Source organism: Emydura macquarii, unplaced genomic scaffold, assembly GCF_026122565.2.
Source record: "Emydura macquarii macquarii isolate MOO-44397 ecotype Brisbane River unplaced genomic scaffold, CSIRO-AGI_Emac_v2 contig_2897, whole genome shotgun sequence".
Lineage (NCBI taxonomy): Eukaryota > Metazoa > Chordata > Testudines > Chelidae > Emydura > Emydura macquarii.
The window spans coordinates 2,228,400-2,251,458 of NW_027133034.1; the positions used below are offsets into that span (position 1 = coordinate 2,228,400).

General features: G+C 40.8%; 1 protein-coding gene across 2 annotated transcripts in view; it reads right to left on the reverse strand.

The window, feature by feature from the left end:
* APBA1 (amyloid beta precursor protein binding family A member 1) overlaps positions 1–22,024 on the reverse strand; it is a 127,112-nt gene extending 105,088 nt beyond the window's left edge. For both annotated transcript variants that reach the window (XM_067568502.1, XM_067568501.1), the window contains exon 1: positions 21,148–22,024. The gene's annotated coding sequence lies outside the window, so the exon portion shown is untranslated. The remainder of the gene's footprint in view (positions 1–21,147) is intronic.
* Between the last annotated feature and the right edge of the window lie 1,035 nt (positions 22,025–23,059).

The following is a 23,059-nucleotide window of genomic DNA, read 5'->3' on the forward strand; positions in this document are numbered from 1 at the left end:
TAGAGTTTGGAAACTGGTGACTGAAAATTTAGCCTGGAATATGAGGAAATGGAAGTTACACTAGTCCAAATTTTAGGACTTGCAATATTAAATCCCAACCCATAGCAAAAAAGTGCTGCTAGTTCAAGCAACTAGCAGGAACTGTAAAGGTCCAATACATCAGCAGTGCTAGAAACAAATCCTGAAGAAAGAGTAAAAAGATGGGTCTTCCAGTTTTAAAATTGTATACAGTGTTTACTGCCAGTCCCAGAGGTCTTATCTCACAATCACAATTTTGATTAGAGTGGATTGATTTAAATCAAGTTAATTCAAATGATGATTTAAATGATCAAGTGGAAAGCCTCAATTTAAATCACTGATTTTAATCAAGTTTTCCATTTGTACTTCAGTTATTTTCTAAAGAAAGGTACATTGTCATGGATGGATATAAATATTAAAACACGTTGATTTACAACTAAATAGAGCCTTTATACTAGATCTGATACATCCTATTGCTACCTACAAGGGCACATGATAACTATAAACTTAATATTTTCAGATTCCTATTAATTGTACATTTTTGTATGTTATAAAATGGTGAATTATATATGGATTATTTACTAGATAATTAACTTTTTGTTCATTATCTGTGTTAAGCTGCATTACGCTGGTAACTGAAATTTAATTAAATATACAAAATATACAAAACAGCATATAAAATTTATTTTTATTAAACAAAACAACATTAAATATTCTGGATATATAAACCATTCTCCACATTTTCAACTAAATAAGTTTAGGCCCTAACGTATTTTATTTCAAACTCACGTTTTATTTTAAACTGCCTTATTTTTAAAAAGAAAAATGTATAATTTACAACAAAATCAAACACATTCAATTTTTAATTTTTTTTTAATAATTTATTTTTATCCACCCTGATTTTAATTAACATCTTGTCTTTATTTCCAACTTCCAGCATGATTTTAGCAACCAATGTAACCAACTACTAGAGTTAGAGACTAATGAGTTAGTGTAGACCACTTGAAGACCAACAATCCAACATTTCTGTTTTCACATTCTAGGAAATGATACATAACTTCACTGAGACCTCAGCAAAGAAAATACAGAACTTAAAGGAAAAATGAAGTACAATATTTTTCCAATATAAAACCGTAACAGGTGCTCAAATTTTAAAGTTAATGCGAGTGTAACAGTAACACTTCTACTTTAGTTCTATGCCCCAGCGAAATGTAGTCACATGCTGTATCTGAGATTATAAACAGTTCCATTTCCACATTTGAGAGGCACACACAGACACACACACACATATACACAGATTGTGTGGAGCAAATATCACAGTACATAATAGTTAAATGAAAAAGAACTATAATGTTATCCAGTCACTTCCTCTGCCGATGTAGAATTATCCCCTACAATATGTTTTACAGAACTTAATTCAGTCTAGTTAAATGTTCCAAGTGACAACACTTTCAGAATTTCACTATTTCACAGTCCAACAGATCTCACTAATGAGAATTCCACACTACTACCACTGCCCCTGCCCAACAGATAACATCTTCTCTTTTGTAATTTCATGCACTTTCTCCTAGGCATCTCTATTCAGGAAAAATGTAGCCACTCTGAATAGGGTTACAGAAGGAATAGTTCACTAGGCCCTCTAGCAACCATCTTCACAGAAAGGAGAGCTGTGCAAAGGAGGAAAGTCTTTCACTGTGTTCTGAACATTCAAGCTCAGCCTGATATCATGGGACTGGGAGATCTACAGCCAAAGACACCCTACTGAGAAGGTTCTGTCACTTGCCCTTGAAAGTTTAACCTCATATAATTGGCTTTTAGGATATTTCCTTGTAAAGCTCCTGGCATCCATAATGTCACAGAAGGATGAATTCTGGGATCTCCTCAGCAAAAAAAAAAAAAAAAAGTGTCAATGAATTTCACAGGAAAGGATTTTTTTTTTAAAGATAAATTAAAAGCTTATTTCTATGGTGCATGCTGTCCCCCCATACATACAAGAAGTGGCTGTGTGAAAATATTCAGCACATAAATCTGGGTTTAGCACAATTTTCATTTTTAGCTTTGCAGTTAACATTTAACTAGGAAAAAAAACCCATGTTCTTTCCATCTTTAATAATTAAAAATAGCCTCATGGAATTCTGCCAGATTCTCTAAAACTCTCACCATTGGACGGAGAACAAATATAAGATGTTCTATATTCTTTGGTGTCCATGTGTTTTTTAAAATTTAAAGGTGTTTAAAAATAGCAACTTATAATGGAATACCTCCTCAAATATCACTATAAATTTGCTCGCACAACAGTATAATAAACACCCAAACTGAGAATATTATAAGGCTGTATTTTTATCTGCAAGTTCTGGAAGCATCTACAAAGCTTCTTTCTTATGATGCATAGGGTAACCATAAAATTGTTTTCTTACTGTATGGTTGGGCACAATATGTGACTATAGACAGCTTGAAAAAGGTTAGGGTAGGGTTCTCTACATTACATAACTGGAGGAGTTAGGAGGAAAAACCCTATATATTTTAGGCATCTCAGAGACTTTGTAAAGTTGTTAAGAGGCAAGCAAATAAAAAACAAAACTTACATAAATTAGATTTAGATCAACTTAGATCAACACAATAGCTAAATCCAAATTATAATGCTTTTTCCCACCTACATCTTTATAAATACGATCCAGTTCTAAGCCATATTTTCTACATTCCCCAAAAGATTATTTGACCTTTGAAGTCTGAAATATTAGGCTAGAATAACTTGTAGTTGTTTCTAATGAAAAATGTTTCAATTAATTATTTTTAACATTTATGGCTATCTTCAAATATAACCAACATATAACCCAGTTCCATTCCTTTCAAAATCAATGGCAAAACTCCCACTGATTTTAACGAGCGCAGGATCAAAGTCTACCTATACCACACACAATTATAAACATAACAGTAAATGAGAGAGAGAGAAAACAGTAATAGGGTCATTTTCTCATCTGACGATAGATTTTGAAAAAGAAAAGAGATGTGGTTCATAAACAATTCTACTAATGTAGCATATATTTTTCTTCCCTCATTATTTATTACTAAAGGCATTGGTACTAAATACCATATCTGCTTCTTAGTTCATCTCCTCCTGCATCTTATTCCTCTGCACCTGCAGCAATCATCTATTTTTGACACTGCAAGCCACAACTACTTGTGATGCCAACACATCTATGGGTCACATTCTGTTGCCAGTGACATTACTGTAAATCCCCAGTGTATGTCCATTGAATCATTTTGGATTTACAGTGATGTAACAGAGCAGAATATGGTCCTAGAGCTTCAAGTAGAAATGAACTAAGAAACGAATTCTGTTTAAAACCACTGTACTTAACTAATGAACTACAGGAAAAAAGAAGCCTAGAAAGTGACATAGCAGAATTGTTTTCAAGTAGACTATTGTTTTTAAATTGAGTATTTTTCAGAGATATCCACAACGCATCAGTAAAATTCCAATTTAATACGCAAAATAAGATATCTGAGAAGCAGAGAATGTGTTTTAAATACTATGGGATAGGTTATTCTAATGGCTTTGATTCTCAATTAGCATACCTGCAATGTATTCAACACAGCTTTAAGTTATTGAACAGGATTTCAGTGGAGCAACCCAGATATACCTCAACTGAAGTTCTGCTCCTAAACAGCCAAGATGTGTGTGTTAAAAATTAATATATTTCTGATATTTTTTCTAGGATTTTATGGCAGTCAGTAAACAAAAATATTCTTGTTTGTAAGCACCGAATGAGGCTGTTCTAAAACTTTTAGATAAGGTTTTTGCTCAGAAATGCTAGTTAGCAGCACATGAAATATTCACATACAAATGGAAATAAAATGCTGGGTACAGAACAACACATGACCACCACAAGCAAAGGTAAGCAAAATGTACTTGCTCTGCTCCACTAGCAATGTGTTTTGTTCATAAATACAAACATTAATTATGTAAAGGCCTTGGCATTCTGTTTTATTCCTACTGAATCATTCTTTGGGACTCAGCTGATATTCCTAGACTGGAGAATAGGAAGATAAGTTTAGGAATTGGTTGGAATAGAGAAATACTTTGATTAAAAGTGGATGCCCTATGTAAGTACTCCTAGGCCATTTAACAATCTCTTAATGGATGTCTACACTGTGGAGTGAAGTCCATTTATTTTAAATCAACCTTCATCCGCCGAATTTTAGGAATCGCAGGAGCATGATCATACCACGCTCATTGCGTCGGGGGATTGCGTCCCCACTAGCTGTGCTTGGGTCGACAATCAAAGCAGTGCACCATGGATAGCTATCCCACAACTATCCCGCAGAGGGTTTTGGGAAAGTTGTCATTCTCCCATGACGCAACGTCCTCCCTCCCCCTCCCTTCTTGTCCCAAACAAAGAGACTAAGGCTTTTTTGCGCCATTTTTCTAAGCCTTTCCGTCTCTGTCACGCATACGCCATTGCCAGAGAGGCATGGAGCCCACTAAGCTCTGCACTATCATTGTCAGCGTCACCAACACTTCACGTCTTATCCTGCCGTACCTTCAAGGGCGAGACAGGGGCTGCAGCGCTGAAAATTGTGATGTTACACAAGACGCCCTGCTACAAGCCATAGAGTGAAACAATTCCTGTTTGCTGCTGGCTGTCATGTATCATCTGCAGTCGGTGGAGTGCCGCTTCTGGTCCCGGGAAACAAGCAGTGACTGGTGGGATCACATCATTTTGAAGATGTGGGATGATGAGCAGGGCTGCAGAACTTTTGTATATGAAAGACCACCTTCTTGGAACTCTGCGCAGAGCTGTCCCCAGCCCTGAAATGCATGAACACTCACTTGAGACTGGCTCTGACAGTGGAGAAGCCGGTGACCATCACTCTGTGGAAGTTAGCAATGCCAGACTGCTACCGGTCAGTTGGGAATCAATTTGGAGTCGGTAAATCCACTGAGGGAGCTGCTGTAATACAAGTTTGCGGGGCCATTGACAGACTTCTGCTAAGAAGGGTAGTGACTTTGGGAAACATGCAGGACATAGTGGATGGGTTTTCCACAATGGGGTTCCCAAACTGCGGGGAGTGATAAATTGTACGCATATCCCTATCTTAGCACTGGACCACCTACCCACAGAGTACATTAATCGAAAGGGATACTTCTCAATGGTGTTGCAGGCCCAAGGGATGCTTCACCGACATCAATGTGGCGTGGTCTGGAAAGGTGCATGACGCATGCATCTTTAGGAACTCAGGTCTGTTCAGAAAGATGCAAGCGGGGACTTTCTTCCCTGACCAAAAAATAAATATTGGTGATGTTGAAATGCCAGTAGTGATCCTTGGAGACCCTGCGTACCCATTGTTCCTCTGGCTGATAAAGCTGTACTCCAGGCATCTGGACAGCAAGAAGGAGAGGTTCAATAATAGGCTCAGCAAGTGCAGAATGGTCATGGAATTGTGCATTTGGACATTTAAAGGCACGCTGACGCATTTTACTCACTAGGCTAGACCTCAGTGAAAAAAACATCCCAGCAGTTATCTCTGCACGCTGTGTGCTCCATAATGTCTGTGAGACAAAGGGGGAGAAGTTCCCATGGGGTTGGGTCGTGGAGGTAGATAGGCTGGCTGCCAATTTTGAACAGCCGGATAGCAGTGCAATGGTGAAAGCCAATTGTGGAGTGCTGCGCCTCAGGGAAGCCTTGAAAAATCGGTTTTGCAGCAAGACCTAATGTTTCTGAAAAATCTGTGTTCTCTCTTCCCTTCCCATCCCCCACCCATTCCCCAGCACCACAGCACTGTGCTCGTCCCTCCCCCCTCCAGCAGTAATCCCCACGGTCTCAATAAAGAAAGAGTAATGATCTTTAAAGCAGTAAATTTTTATTGTTGATCGTTAACAGTGAAGGAAAGGAAGTCATTTCAACACTGTGCATGCATTGTAATAGGGCTGTGAGGGGACACAGAGCAAAGTTTCACTGTGTAAACAGCAAACAAAATATTCCCATTTCTTAAAGAGGCCGCCACCTCTTTCTGCTCCGCTGACCCTGCCTGGAGTAGAGCATGTACTGCACCCTGCTCAACCTCCTCCTAGATTGCTTGGATGGTGGGGGCTAGGAAAGAGTGCATGAGTTGAGAGTTTTGCTGGGGCTGCAGAGGGAGTCTATTCTGCCGCTGCTCTTCTTGAAGCTCAACCAAATGCCTCGACATGTCCGACTGATCCCTCATTACGCGTAACATCTCATCCTAAGTTACATGCTCATGTTCTTGGGCTGCCTTCCAGTTCTCCATGACCACGTTCATTTTCTCCAATAATGAAATCCTCCAGGCTCTTAGTTCTGTGTCAGCAGCCATGGAGGCGTTCATTATCTCGGTGAATATGTCATTCCAAGTTTTTTTTTCCCCCACCTTCTAATCTGCAACAGGTGGTCAGCAGGAATAGTAGATGCTGAGCTGAAGACTGCGCTGTCCACTGAAAGGCAAGCAAAGCACAAGGTATCCATTGTTAGCTGGCCCCATGGATGAAAAGCAATGTTACGACGTAATAACAACTCCCCTTTATATTCAGGGAACTGCAGACCCGCATACCAATCTCTACCTATTGCGGGGGTCATAGGGCCGTTTCGGCCATAGTAAGAGGCTGGTGCAACCATTTCAGGGAAATACCTGTAGTGCATGCTGCATAAGTCCATAGTACCCCAACCAGCAAGATTATTGCACCCCCCCCCCCCCAACCCTCCCAAAAATTGGTTTTTGAAAAGGCGGTATGGGGGAGGGAGGTGTGAAATTTCCCTGGGCAAAACTATATGTGGACACCCCTCTCACAACCCCTAAGACCTATCAGAGTCACATGCTGTCTTGTAACTTGCAGTTTACATACCCCCAAAAAACCTCCCATGGCAGAAGAAAAAAAAAACAATTTATGGAGCAGGTACTGCAAATTTGCACTATCTTCCCTAGGTGACCATGAGTGATATCAGTCTCCTGAGGGTAACAGAGGTGGAAAGGGAAGATTTACTGCAAGCATCTGTGTACAGGCCTGGCCCTTATGCTGTTATGCTGTGTTCCACGATGATGCCTGCACAATTAATAAGAGTGGCGGGGGAAAGTGTCCTATTGCGGAGGATGAAATAAGGCTGCTCTCCCCTGACGGATCATAGAGTACCTAAATGAAAGTTTCCTGGAGATATATGCACCAGGATGCTTCGAGAATCCTCCATGGATAAGCATTCTTTTCCGGGGGAGCCCCTTGCTTAGGTGAACTAACAACAAGGAAGCCCATTCCCACCACTACACTCAGTTTTTTCCCCTGCTATGACAAGAAGCTGGACTGGGGAGATAACCACAGAAATGAGATTTGCAGTACACACTCACCAGATATGCCTTCCCCGGCATCTCGATCACTCATGATGTCCTGCATCCAGCTAGGCTGTTTGAGTTACAAACAGCTCTTGGCTTTCAGGGAGAATGGATTCCCCAGTCTCCTGGCCCGTTCTCCTCCTCATCACAGAATACTCCTTGTTCATCCTGGATTTTCCTGAAGTATCTATGCTGTGTGACGGTACAGTGGTGGGGTCACCGCCGAGAATCACACACAGCTCCTCATAAAAGCGGCATGTCTTTGGTGACGAGCCAGAACGACTGTTTGCCTCCCGAGTTTTCTGATAGGCCTGCCTCAGCTCTTTGACTTCAACGCGGCACTGCTGCGCATCCCTCCTGTGCCCCTTTTCCAACATGCTGCGCTATATCTTTTCATAAATATCTAAATTCCTTTTGCTGCCTCGGAGCGGAGCCAGAACAGACTCTTCATCCCACAGACCGATGAGGTCCAAAACCTCAGGTCGACTCCAGGCTGGAGTGCGTTTGGAGCGTGCAGTCGCCATGATCAGTTCTGCTGGCAGGCTCTCGCCATGCTGACAAAACAAGAAATGGGAATTCAAAAATTTCCTATGGCTTGAGGGGAGGGACTGTTTCCTATGTATGTGGCCACAGTGCAGCAGAGTGCGAACGTGCAGAACGGTCACAGTAGAGCATTGTGGGATAACTCACAGAGGCCAATTACATTGAATTATGCTGCGCTCCGCCTACACTGCCCCTCATTCGACCCAAACAATTTGATTTCAGCGCTATGCCACTTGTGGAGGTGGTTTTATTAAGTTGAATTTTTCCGCAATTTAAGTCAACAGAACTGATCAGCCAGTGAAGACGCATACATAATGTCAGAGGTTCTTAAATTGTGGGGGCGCGGAGTGTATTCTGAGGGGAGCATGAGAAGGTTGGGGGAGGAGGGGAAGAGAAAAGAAAAAAACTGTCCCTTCAGACAGATCAGGTCCTCAGCTGGTGCTGTTCATTGGACTCGAGATGGCGCTGTGCATTTGGATGGATTTCTGTTATGCTTGCATAGCATTATACAAAGTCGTTGCCATCTGTACTTCAATCCGTTTGCTACGATGCAGTGTGCACATTTAATTGCAATCATCGATCGCCAGGGCAGTTTTGCTTTTGCTCTTATTACAATAGATTGTGGGCTCTGTTTCAATCAATGCCTTGCTGCTTTTCATATTTAGTGAGAGTTGCATGTTGGTTTTTCTTTATCGGTATATGTAATTGTGTGGTGGGGGATGGGGCATAAACTGCTCCAGACACAAAGAAGGGTCGGGGAGGTGAGGGGGGAGAAATCATATAGGTTTGAGAAGTACTGCATTATGTGCATTCCGTCGACCTACCTTCGCAGTATAGACCAGGCCTGAGTTTCTCAGTCCTTTCATCACCCACTAATGCATTGTTGCCAATTTCCAAAGTTTATAATCTTGGAGTCATCAGGAAAGAAATGTTACTTAGCAAAGAGTTAGCTAAATTTAGAACAAATAATGTAGATAATGCCCTTCACTTTCACTGATTTCCACCTGAATGATTCTGGATGTCATTGCTTAAAAGCATGGTCTCCACTGCTATTCAGAACCCTCCATTATGATGTGCACTGCTGGCCTATTCATTACTCTGAAAATGCTAATGCACTGAACTCTGTGGGGCATTTCTATCAGAGCTTCTAAAGTAAGCAATTAGTGAAAACGTAAACAGAAACATACTACATAATAATTACAATCCAAATACACTAAAATGTTTACACCTGGGATGTTACCCTTAATTTCAGTTGTTTTCTTTTCTTTTCTTTTTTTTAAAGCAAATCAACTAACCGTTTTCCTCAGATGTTAAATCACAATGAGTCTAACTCGCTGCTTACAGGTTTTAATGAACAAAGAGATAAAAATTAGCCAGAGATTCTTGAAAATTATTTTCATTACCTAAATCCAAGGGCTACGTAGTGTTCTCAAGATGATACTATATATTTCTCAGACTTTTAGCTTGTAATTTTGATTACATTGAACCTCTTTTTTAGATTAAAAAGACACCATGAATCTGAAATTTAGTAAATTATAAAAAGTGAGTTTCAAATACTGTATCTGGCTGAGTACTCCTGCCAATTTTTGTAGTTTTACTATCATATTTTATTGTTTTTAAACATGTTTTTCTCTCCACCCTTACTATGTGAAAGACCCAAACAAACAAGTGAAACTGACTCTACGCAAAGTGTTGTCAAATGCACTAAATAAAGCTGAATGATTATTAATCTTGATTGTTGCGTGTAACAAAAAACAAACAAAAGTTTTAAAAGGCAAAAGAAAGATTTTAAACATAGCTATTCCTGTGTCATTTGCATATTCCCGATTGATTCTGAAATACACATTTCACTCTCTGTTAGCTTGGAATATGCAAAATCTTCTTCGGTACAGAAGAAGCAAAAGCATGATTAGCAAAAGGAGGTGATAGACACCAAAAGAATGTCATCAAGTTTTGAGTATCTAAAAGAGTTGATTGCCATAATACAAGAGTTTAAGGGGATGGGAATAAGAGGAGGTAAGGTGCAGCAGAAAGTGATAAGGGAGAAACTCAGGGCTCCAACAGAACGACTAAGAACTGTCTGCAGGGATGTCAGAAGGCAATCTGGGTTAGCTCAAGGCACTACAGAATTATTAGTTCTCAATATATTAAAAAAGTTTATGCACAACACACAACAGCCCCTTATGCAAGAACAAGGGTGACAAACTGAATACAGCAAGTAAAATGTACTTCCCACCACCTGGAGAATGCCCATAGGATCAGAGAGGTTAGGGCCAGCAAAACTCTCAGATCATGTAGTGTGACCCCTTGAACCTTGTAAATCATTTCCCAACATAATCTCTAGTACTCTTTCACCTAATCTAGCTTCATTATAACAATTTCTCCTAATGTCTAGTGTGAAACTCTCCCCATTTTCAGCTTTAGGCCATCATTCCTTGTCTTACCACATTCAGAAAGTGTGACTAATCCCCTTCCACCCTGGATATTATTTCCTTGAAGGTATTTGTACAATGTTATCATGTCTCCCTTTAATCTCCTTTCATCCAGCCTATGTAAATTAAGCTCCCTTAGTCTCTCATTGTATGTCCTCGCCTTATCATTTAAATTGCCTTTCTATAAATTCTAATTATGCTATACTTAAAAGCGGGGGAGGGGAGACAAGAGATGCACACAGGACCACAAACAGGATGCCAACAGGTATTATTAAAAGTGTTAGAGATAGATACAACCCCTCCCAAGAATGCCACTGATTTTTTTACATCATCACTGCATTGCAAAAACATATAGAATTTGTTATCCAAAATCCCCAATTAGCTCTCTTCATGACTTATCTGTTCTGTAGCAATCCCCCTTGATTAGAATGGAAATTTCTAGTATTTTCAATAAAATGTAGTAAAGTTTAAAAATATATACATAAATCAAGACAACCACCAAAAAAACAAGAAAAACCACAAAAAACAACCAATAAAAACAATCACATCAGCACTCCTAGAAGCAAGCAAGCAACATTGTTTCAAGAGCAAAACTGAAATGGAAGATAATTTACTAGATAATGAAAGGCACATAGTTTCTGGAAAAACCCAACAACTGCAACTCCATATTGATATCTGGTGGCAAAAGTATTATAAAACACAATGAAACCATCCCTGCTCACAGGCAACAGAGATGGAAAACACCTATTAGGTCATTCAGTTGAAGACTGTTCTTTATTGCATTTTCTCCAGTGCTCGGTACAGTTTAGTATGAAATTCTCTAGAAACGCTGCTTCCACTACTTCTCTAGGGAGACTATTTCACAGTCTAATACATCTAAGTCAGGATGCTCTCTCCCACCCCAATATTAATTTTTTCTTTTCTGAATTTCATCCCACTATTCTTAATTATTTGCACTTGTCCACAGTTAAGTCTTCCACTCCTTTTAGCAGTAGATTGGGGCTTGGAGGGGAGGGGGATGTGAACTGGATGTGTCTAATCAGCCTAAACGTTCAGTCTTAGAACCACCCTCTCACCACACTTTAGAAGAATATAACCAGACAAAAAAATGTTATAAAGATACAAAACAAAGGTAGTGGATACAAAAGAATACATCCCTTTTTAAAAATTAAGTGTTAATAAAAGGTTAAAGTTTAATGCTAGAAAACTAAGAAATTTGCTGTTAAGGTTCCAACATCAATTTTAACTCAGTCCCTGTACTCTGGGTCATCTTTCTTCTACAAGTTAAACACTTCATATGTAAAAAGCACCCAAAGTTACCATAAGTCTGATCTATTGCACATATGAATTAAAAGAGTTGAATAAAACCACCTCCACACACTTCGAGATCTCTACAGCTTCTTGGGTCTTCCTTTGCCTGGCTGTTCCTCACATCCCCACTCCCTAACAAACACCCACCACAGGGAAAGTTTGCTACTTACAAGTGGACATCTCAGGTCATACAGTCATCCAGATACTCAAGGGGCTGGAATGAAGGTAAATGAGGAGGAATACTCATCCTCTCCTTGATAAAAAGGAAAAGTGAAAATAATAACCTCACAATCTGGGGGTAAAATCCTGGCCTCATTGAAGTCAATGGCCTAAACACCCATTTTGAGAATCTCAATACATTATGGAACCATTTAAGCCTTACAGCATCCCTGCAAAGTAGGTAGGCAGTATCCCCACCTTACAGATGAGGAAAATAAGGCACAGAGAACTTAACTGACTTGCTTAGGTCCCAAAAGAACATCTGTGCAAAGCGGGGAACAGAACTCAGATGTTCTAATTACCAGTTTGGTGATTTAGTCACTACTCCAGCCTTACCCTACCAGCAGCTTTTTCACAACTTGTTTTGTTCCTGCTCTAATTCATATAAACACTAACCCTAGCATTATACACTACAAATTAATTTTAAGTACTGTTTCTAACTTTCATAGCTCCATTTAATTCTCTATTTTCTCTACCTCCTTTACTGCCCCTTATATCTGCTGTCCTAACATCTCCGGAGCACCTGCAATGATGTTATGGTTCCAAATATAAGAGACATAGAATAAAATGTGAATTTGACTGTCTTTCAAGCCCTGGTAGGTCTCAGGCATGCTGCACATTGAGATGTTGTGATCATGTATAGCAATGGCTAGAAGGACGACTCGAAACATTTCTAACCCATTTCTGAGAAGGAAACTTGACAGCCAGTCAAAAGGAGAATACCATGAGGAATGAAAAGTTAGATATTTAATGCCTGAGTAAGGAGGAATGAAATGGAAACTACAAGTAACATACATTTGTAGCTCTACTTTTGTTCTCTAAATAAAGGCTAAAAATTAAGGGATCAAGACTGCTAACCTTACTGAGCCTTTAAGAAGGGCCCCGAGGAGAGTGAAATTCAGAGGGAGGCTTGAACTCAGTGCTGGTGGATTCATGAAAATCCATCAACTTGTGCTCCTTCTGGAATGAGGTCCGTAAAAGCGGAGGATAATTCTGCCCAAGGTCACAGAAGTAGCAGTGGGGCATCTCTCTGTCATGGTAGGGAAGATTCTTTCGTGCATCTTTTTAATATGTGGCAAGTTTACCAAGGCTGTACATCAAGATGAGGATTTATTCCTTAATAAATATCTGTTATATAATGATTATTTATTACATTATAGTGCTGTGGCTCACAGTAGAGATCAAATTATGTCAGGCAGAACCAAAAGAAAAAGAAAATTCACTCATGAGTGGCAAGTAGAAACTTTCCCTTCCAGGCATCTGAATGTGGGAGGAGGTGGAAGAAGAGGAGACATTATATTATTAATTATATTATTATTATCATCATCATTATCTTAACAATCTTGCAAATATGAACCCATGCAGTGCTGTTTCCCTGAGTTTGCAAACAGAACCCTAAACTACTTCCATAGTTGTTTCTATTTTCTCCAGCAACATCAGTTTGAAATTGGCAAGTTTCTGATCAGTTCCACTCCATCTATTCAAAACCAAGTGGGCAGCTAAGTATCACATGAATTCACTTTCCTGATGTTTGGTAAAGTTATGACCATCAGCAAGAACAGGCACTGGAGCTATGAATTTGGAGGAGAACTCCAAAAAAAAACCAGAGGCTTCAGAAGGGTCAGAGTACCACATTCCTCCCTTTATCCTTTTGCAGAAACAGTCTGAAGGTAATGTGTTGTGGAAAGAGACAGATCCTATTTAGTACACAGAAGAAATAGGAAGAATTCAAATTTATCTGACATCTGCTAGCCAGAGTTTGTCATGAAAGATGGAGATCTTCATCAGAAAAGGAGGAGAGCTCTCCTGTAGGAATCCCAGGACCCTGCAATGGAAACTGGGTTTTACATTGATGTGTTACCCTTGCATCTCATTGATAGCCTGTCCACTTTATTTGTATGCCAGACTCCAGCTAGGGGCTCACTTCTTGGCGTCAAGATGTGGGAGAGCTTTTTGCATCCTAATGTTAGGTCTGCTCAAGATGGTCATGGATTCAATTAATTTCATTTTTAAGAAATTGTAGCCATGATGTTTGTGATTTTCCTATGAGATTCAATGAGTGAATAAGATGGCAAACAGTTGAACAGACTTCAGTACTGTAAAGTTCAAGCCTAGGCTGGATGCTCCAGGGGTCCGGTACTGTGTCTTCCTGTATGCTCCAGGGCTGGCAATGTGTCTGGTGCTGTGTGATAAACAGACTGGACAGATTTGATTTTTTCATATATAATTTGACAGATAATCATTGATTCTTAAGCATTTTTTATCAATTAAATTTTCACATTTGAAGGAAATTACAGGGGTCAAACAATTATTTAATGACAGCAGATACTGAGATTAAAAAAGTTAAAGCTTCATAATCATTAAAGAACAAATTGTCAACATCACATCAAAATATACAAAGTAAATAACTTTAAATCTAACTCTCATAAGTTCTCAAGCAGCATTTTTCTTACTTTTCCTATCTGTACATTTCTATTATCATTGATTAAAAAAATCTAATCCTTCCAAGTCTAATGATAAATAGCAGCAAGTGTGGGAAGTACTAGTTTACCAGAACACTATGGCAACCAAAAGGAACAGATGGAAGGGTTTGATTACTCAAGGGGACATGACGTTTTTCCTAGCCCTAATTCCAGGTAATTTTTATATTTTAACTTGGAAAGCAGGATTGGATTAATATAGGCAGCTCCTAGTGTGGCAAGACCTATGCTCAAAATTTATTCACGGTTATTAGAGCACAGACATTGTTCTGGTTATTTGTACTAAAAATTCAGGAAAAGGTTTGCATATCAGAATGATGCTAATGACCTTTGACCTATTATTTAAAATTATTGCATTGTCATAACACTTAGTCTTTCTTTTACCACGATGAACACAGACATTTTGTACAATGGAAACTTTCAGACAAGAGGAGCTTAGAGAAAATAAGGCTTAATTTTAAATAGCCTATTCCTTTTTTCAGTCTCACTCAGCTATTTCCCTCAATAATAGCCTGAACACTAATGATCTTCAATAGTACTGACCACCAAGTGAGGGACCCATGTCAGTGCTTTATTCTACCTGAATGTAAAGGTTCTAGGTGCAATGCTAACAGTAAATACTGTAAAAACACATACACAGCCTTGAAAGGTCACTGATGTTTTACTCATTAGAAAAGTCAAATTCAATGGGTTCCACCTTTCTTGAAAGAAATGAGGCGACACCTCCACAAAACTTGCATTTTTACTTCAGAAACATATCTAGGGTTCCCCCCCACAGAATCCACAAAACACTGTAGCTGGACTGATACACCCCCAAGCCTAATTTCCTTCCCATCAAACTACATTGCTGCTTTGCCTCTTCTTCATTTGGTGACACTAATGGAAAGCCTCTGGGCAACCAACCTAACTTTAAGTTGCTAATGCAATTGTCTAGCAAAGTCTGTTCTTTGTACTCTTCATCTTTTCTCCATAAGCAGTATATTCCCCCTCTCTTTAAACTCATTAAGATTCACTTGTTTCTTTCACGCTGTTCAAACTAAGGGTGAATGACTTTACAGCATGTCACTTAAAATAAATTGTAAAATTTGTGTACTGATGTACTTTAGGAGATGCAAATTTAGCATTATTACTTTAGGTAAAAGAGGTAACATTTGTATTCCTGATATTTGAATGCTGCTAGGACCCACCAGCATGGAAAAAATTTTTAAAGTCTCTTGTCTGGTGGATGCCTAGAGCACTTCTTCTGACTGGGTTATATCTACCATCTTCTGGATTTTTATGTTTTTCCAATGGCTTCCAAATAGGAACTGTACAATTTTCTCTGTTCAAGGGAATGATGGAATATGTGAAGTATTCGATAGACTAGTTTATAATGTAAAGATTTACAGAACTCACTGAGAAAACCATTTTGGTCCTGGAGATTTGCCATCTGGAAGATTTCTTGAAGCATTTTAAATTTCATCTGTTGATAGCTCTACTTCAAATTGTACTTTTATTCTTCTGTAATCAGCAACATTTTTAGGCTATCCAAAATACTGTGTATTTGTATTACAGTAGGAGTTCATGTATGTGAATAGTGGTTTGTTGTTTTTGTAATACAATTTTTAAAAACGCATTTGAAACAGATATAATCTAATGTCCAATATCCTGGACAAACCTTGATATAAGTATTTTAGGAGCTCACTGTATGAAAATGCAAGTGTTTATGTACTTTTGAGGGACTGTGTATTTCCATGAGGGAGGGGGACCACAGCCCCCCAGGAACTAAGAACAGTGAGGGGTGGTTAGGCACATTCACTCGGGTTCTAACCTACCACCGGTTGCAGCTAGGCTCTCATATACTGTTTTAAACTGGATTTTCCAAGGATCAATAGATAAAGAATGGGTTTTTGGTTAAAACAGCCTGAGTGAAAACTGACTCAGGGCCTTCCTTCTGATCCAGCAAACGGACAGGACCTCTGAGCAAACGCGGGCCCCAATCCTTAGGGAATAATTGGAAGTTTTTGTACCACTGAGGCTTCACAGGACTTGAATGCTGGTTCTGAGCTGAAGCTGTGATGAACTTTTGATCACAGGATAAAACCTTGGGTGGGGTTTGAAGGACTAATTACCAACCAGAGCCATTGTTGGAGAGAGGAGGTAATCTCTGGTAAACTTATTAGCATGCACATCGATTATTTTATTGTTTTAACAGGTTTTCTCTGTAATGCTTTCACTTTAAGAATAAATGTGTTTGCTTAGAAAGGGCTGTGCGGTAACTTACCTCTGGCAATTACATGGTCTTTGAGGAGACAAGTAAAGAAGGCCTGTTTAGGCAGTCTGTCTTTTGCTGAAGAATAACACAGTGAAGGGAACTGTTCAGCCTAGAAATACCCCAGTCAGAAGGTAGAGAGATGCATGTCTTCACCCAAAAGAGGTGCCTGGTTTTGTCACTTTGAAGGTACACTGTTAACTTGAAATCTATAATTGCTTTTAAAAATTCAGAATTAGTTTCAGGTTCTAAACCTGCTCTCAAACTTACATAGTACCAAGGTGAACTTAGTAGGGTGCATTGCCTCCTGCTAACTTTTGCAGTTTTCAGGTATTTCTACACTAGAAACATAAGCCAACCTCTATTAGGTCGACTTAGCCACCATAGTACTGTGGTGGTGCATGTCCACACTACCCTTCTTGGGTTGGTGGTGTGCATCCTCACCAGGAGCGCTTCCACCGAACTAAGAGGAGCAGTGTGGGAAGCTGAGAGCCTGGTCCACAGGCTCCCAGTGAGCTGCTGTCTCCCACACCCCATGAGGTGGGGGGCAAAGCCCAGGGCTTCTTGCCTTGCCTTATCCTGATAGGAATGGGGCGAAGCTACCCAGGGCTTCTTGCCTCTGGGGAGTGGGGTCCAACTGGGGTCCCCCTCATCCCCCGTCAGCTGCCAGGCTCTAGCAACCAGGCTTTCTTGTTAATCTCATGGCTCCTGTTATGAAATTGACAAGACAGCCAAGGTGAGGGAGGCAGTATCTATACAGAGACCCTGTCACCCTAACTACATGGACATAAGCCTTATGTCTCTGGTGGAAGTGGAGTTATTACGTCAGTGTAGATGGGCACTTACATCAACGGGAGGAAGGCTGCAGTGTAGACACTGACATAATTAGGTCAATGTAAACTGCCTTATGTCGACCTAACTGTCTACAGTGAACCAGCCCACACAATCACATTTTCCTGATTAACAAAGCGACAGGGCAGATATAAAGACCCACTCAGACAAAAGGGAAAACTAAAACAGTGAAACTGACTATACACAAAGCACTGTCAAATACACAAAATATATAAGCTGAGAAATATAGAGTTTTCTTCTCTCATCCCTTTCAGTTCTAATACTATTAGGTGTTACTATGAAAAATAGTAGGTTAAAAGAATTCAAACAGATGTCATTTTGCAAGTTGATAAACAAAAACGTTTTGAAGTTTGTTGTGGGTTCTATGGTAAATATTATTTTATGCTACAGGTGTGTATGAGAGCTGACATCAGAGAAATTAAAAGCCAATTCCTTGTGCCATTAACATCAAAGAGCCCTAAATTAACTAACACCACAGAGATAAATCAGACTCTGGGTTTTTTATCGTTTTCAACCAGGTCCCCACATATTTTAGCCAAGGAGACCAAGGAAAAAAACAAAACATTCCTCTTGCTGATAATGTTATGGAATCTTTAATATCCACACAGAGCACACAAGACCTCCATTTTTAAGGTTTCATCCAAAAGATCCATTCACTGAGAATTGCATACAATTCAGTTTATCCGTCTCAGGAGAATGAAACACTGAACTGAACATGCCAGGATTTTCAATTTTGGTTCCAGGGATTCTAGAGATTTCAAACACGACAACCTGACCACATTACATCATTGCATCTAGTGTCATAGAACATAATGGTTCCTTCAGAGCTATTAGTCTATTGTGAAAATACATACTGAGACAATTTTAAAAACAAATACATTAATGTATCTCCTCCACCTCCTCCTAAAATGTGAATTACAAAACTCATGATAGCTCAATATTTGGGAGGTGGCGGGGAAGTCATTAGCAAACAGAGAAATTGTTTTGTTAAGTAATTATGAAACTGAAAGAAGGAAGCCTAAAAAAGGATTTCTGCTTCCCTTCCCCTCACCTCTCCTCCCAAACAGCTCGCTTTCCTAGCTAACCAGCACCTTCTAATAAAATCCACTTCCCCTGGCATTCTTTCACTGTATAACCAAAGGGTCAGTCTATGGATATCTGTACTGTAATAGCCTTTTAAAAGGCTGGCCTTTGCATCTGCTAGAAGACAGAATAATAGTCAGAAAGACATTATTGCTATTTTAAGTGAAGATACATTATTGCAAAACAAATGTATTGCTGCAAGCTACAATAAAAAAAAGTACAATAACTCAGTACAGTGAATTACAGGATTCGTATTGTACCACTAGCCTTGCCTATCCATTACTTTCCAAATCAATTCAGGCTCACAGCTTCATTACTTCATACTTTTTTCCCAGTAAACACAATGCTGCTCTTCTCTCTTTTAACCAAGCTCTCTATGTATGCTTTATATTTGATCATTAGAAATGAATTTTAAAAGCTCAAAATGGATGAAAAATGCTCTATTTATTGCATTTGTACAATTTCACATATTCCTACATTTCAATTTACTAGACATTTAACTTCTCAGCATACTATATACACACACACAGAGTACCACCAGTTGGTTGGTAACAGTGCTTTAAAAGAATACATTTGACAGCTCTCTCTTAAGTGCGAAAGAAGAGCTTCAGAAAGGGGGAAAATAATGACTAGTTTTTAGATTACAGTTTTAGACAATGGTTCCACAGAGCTAGCACAAGAACATAGACCCAAAATTTAAAAGATTGCATCTATATAAATGTACCCCTAAATCTTCGAAAATTATGTACAGTGACATTTGAAATAAATTCCACATCAGAATTGAAGAAGTGTAGAAGAGTAAAAATAAAAGCTGTACTATGGATTGATTCGGCAGAAAAAGCCTGAATTTAAAGCACTGGACATTAATGAAATACAAGACACCCTGAGTTTCTAAAACAACCCACAGATTTAAGTGAAAGGTACAAATGATCCTCACTTTTGGTTATTTATAAAAAGATTTAACCTTTATTTCTCAAACACTGATGATGACAATATGTTGTGTATTTGTTTGTGGAGGTATGACAGCCACAGGCTGCAAAAGACAGGGGCACACAGTTCAGGTTTTGACAGCAATGCAGTGGAATTTAAAATATTGTGACTGGAATATTTTCCAAAGCATGTTAATTGAGACCCTATGAAATATGTTAACAAAAAGATATTAAAATTCTTATGGTAGTATGTGTTCTCATCACCTGGCATAAAGTAATTTGCAGTGAGGGTAGAATTTAATGACATATGCCTTGTTTATCCCACGCTCCCTTGTTAGCTCATCCTTAATAATATGCAGAGCCAGGCAAACATCAATGTCTTCTAGTCCATTTTCTGTCCCATTGCTTTAGTTCATGGGCAGTTATGACAACATCAGAGATCTGTAGTGCACATTATAGTAAGCTGAAATCCCCCATCCTAATAAAACCACAAGAAGTGGAAAGACAGATCATTTTTTCTGAAAGCTCAGGCCTAAGTCCCGAGTATGCAGATTTCCACATGATGACAGCAAAACAAGCCTCAGTGAATTGCTACTGGCAAGACCAAGCTTCCCACAAAGAAGGTGAAAGATACCTATCTGCGATGACTGAGAATGTGATTTAACCAAGCCATAGACTGACTGCACCAGGATTTATGAAGATGCTGCTTAGGACGAGAATAGATCAAGAGGCCTCTGTTCCCTAAAAGTAGTATTTGACAATACCCAGTTGTCTCTGCTCTGACACAGACCCTGGGATGCATCCAGGGATGGGAACAATCTCCTATTCCTGGAGTCTCTTTGCAAAGAAGGAGCTGTCAGGAGGAGACACACCTTCTGCAGGAGGAGATGGCAGGTTCAGGAGGAGATGGCATCTTCGTCCCCTGTTCTGCCAAGACCACGTGCTGTCTATTCAGTTGTTACAGTCTCCTCTCCCCACCTCCCACCCCCCAAATCTTTTCCCACACTCTCAATCAAAGGAAAGTCATGAATTAGCTTCAGTAACCACACACACCAACACAAATGGTTTCACAGCAATAAATTCCCCCACCCACCCATTACAAAACAAAACAAAACAACCGCTCCCCTCCTCCTCCCCCCCCCCCCCGCCATACACACACATAATTACTAGTCTGTTGTTGACACTGTTTGCAGCAAGACCTAGCCCCTGGGGCATTAACATAGCTGTGTATCTTTCACTGCAGCTTAGGGAGGCATGCAAATCTCCCTCACACACACTCCTAAAACCTGCTGTCTCCATCTCCCTTCCCCCGTTTCCCTTGTGCATGCTCCACACAGCAAGTGCCTGCCACAACACTCTGCACTTCTGATGCTGGCGGCTGCCACCACCTCATTTTTTCAGTCGCAGCATCCTCTGCGGCCAGCAGATCCTGGGGGGAGGGGAAGAATCATGCCATATCCCCTGTCTATCTCGGCCAGGTTAGCTCACATCCCCTGCTCCACACACACGGAGAGAGCCCTCTGCCTGCAGCCAGCCAGGCCCTCCTCATCCTCGGGCGGGCTCAGCATCCGCCCTCAGCACCAAATGCCAGGGGCCAGCCGGATTTTTCCCCCTTCCTTTATTTCCCCTCAGTGCAGCCCAGCCCCAGCATCCGCCTCCCACCTCTGGCTGGGGAGCAGCCTCTTTACCTCGGCTGGAGGCTGCGCAGGGCCCTTCACCAGGCAGCGCGGAGCGGCTGAGCCCGGGGAGCAGGACAGCCAGCCGGGGAACGCGCCTCCACTCCAGCGGCTCCTGTCTCCGGCTCCACCATCTTCCTCCTCCTCTTCCCGCCGCTGCTCCGTTCCAGCTCTCTGCAGCCAGGCAGCCAGCCACCGGCTCCGGCACGGCACGGCACGGCACGCAGCGCCGGGCCGGCCCGGTCCAGCCCCCTCCTGCGGCTCCGCCCCGGCCCCGCCTCCCTCCGCGTGACAACCCCCGGGTCGGGACAGACGGAGGCTCTGTCTCGCTCGCCTCGCGCACCAGACGGGGACTGGGAGCTGGGCAGGGGAGAAGGCGGCTGAGCGCCTGGCTAAGCGAGCATGGGCTGCAAAGCAGCTAGTCCTGCGTTAGCAGGCATGGCGGGGCAGGGCAGGGCAGGCCGTCCTGCACCCGCGGCAGAGGCGGGCATGCAGCTGCTCTCACAGCACTGCAGCAGCGGCAGATGCACCCGTGATGCAACCAGGCCCTGTCACAGCCACACAGCACATGCACCAGCTCCTCTGATCACCCAGCGCCGCAGATGGAGACATGCAGCAACCCCCCACACACGCACCCCACATCTCCACCTCTTCTGCACCAACCCCACCACCACATTAACCCAAGTTGAGCTCCAGACTAACGGCCATTGAATGGGGGGCAAGGGAGATTTAGAAGTATGGGGCACATTTGTTTCAAAAGATGTGCCCAAAACTCCATAAACAAGTATGCAACTAGATTTGAGGCTACACTTGCCTGAGTTTTGTGTGTAAATCAAGTAAATGTGCCTGCAAGAAGCACCACCAGCTGTTTGCATTCACCTGTGCAGATTTGCATCCATGCGCACATTCATTGTGGTTATAAATGTGGTGTGATGGGGTGGGGGTGGGGAGAAAGGTGGTATGTGTGAGTTCATTTTTTCATGTGCAGATAGGACTCTGAGTCTTTCATTATAAGATCAAAGTCTGTCATTTTTAGAGGAGAGGAGGTTTTTTAGGATTCTTGAAATGTAGTGCATAATAATAATTTTTCCACTTGCCACATAAGCTATGGTAATTAAGTGGTGTTTGAAAAGTGCTTTGAGATCCTTGAAAAGTAATAAAACTAATCAATACCTATCTAGGAATGTAATAGTTGTTACTATGTTAATGTTAATTCAGAACTTAATCACCAGCAGGAACAGAACTTCATTTATTCTGCTCAGAAGCACCTACCATTAAATGAGATTAATTGGTACTACCATTAACTGGTAGTAGTGTAGGGCCTAGTATAGGGCAGATGACAGAACAAGGAGCAATGGTCTCAAATTGCAGTGGGGGAGATCTAGGTTGGACATTAGGAAAGAGCTTTTCATTAGGAGGGTGGTGAAGCACTGGAATGGGTTACCTAGAGAGGTGGTGGAATCTCCATCTTTAGAGGCATTTAAGCTGCGGCTTGACAAAACGCTTGCTGGGATTATTTAGCTGAGGTTAGTCCTGCTTTGAGCAGGGGGTTGGACTAGATGACCACCTGAGATCCCTTCCAACTCTATAATTCTATGATTCTATTCTATGATTCTATGTCATACAGTTGAGCCATTCTGATTGCATCCAGTAAATCACAGTTATTCCTCTACACCCTAGTCAGTTCACTACAGTATCCTATATATGCAAAGTGTCTAGTAAAATATGTGCATAGTGCAAAAGTGTATGTTCTACAATAATGCAAAAGTCCTATTTTGTAGAAAACAGCTCTAAAACCTGAATACAATGCTGTGGTGCTTTCTGCTTAGAAGATCGCTGCCACAGCTCTCTGTTTTAAAGAGCACTTTTTCTTCCATTTCATTTTTCTCTCTTGCTTCCTGTCTTTGCTCATCGACTTAATGTG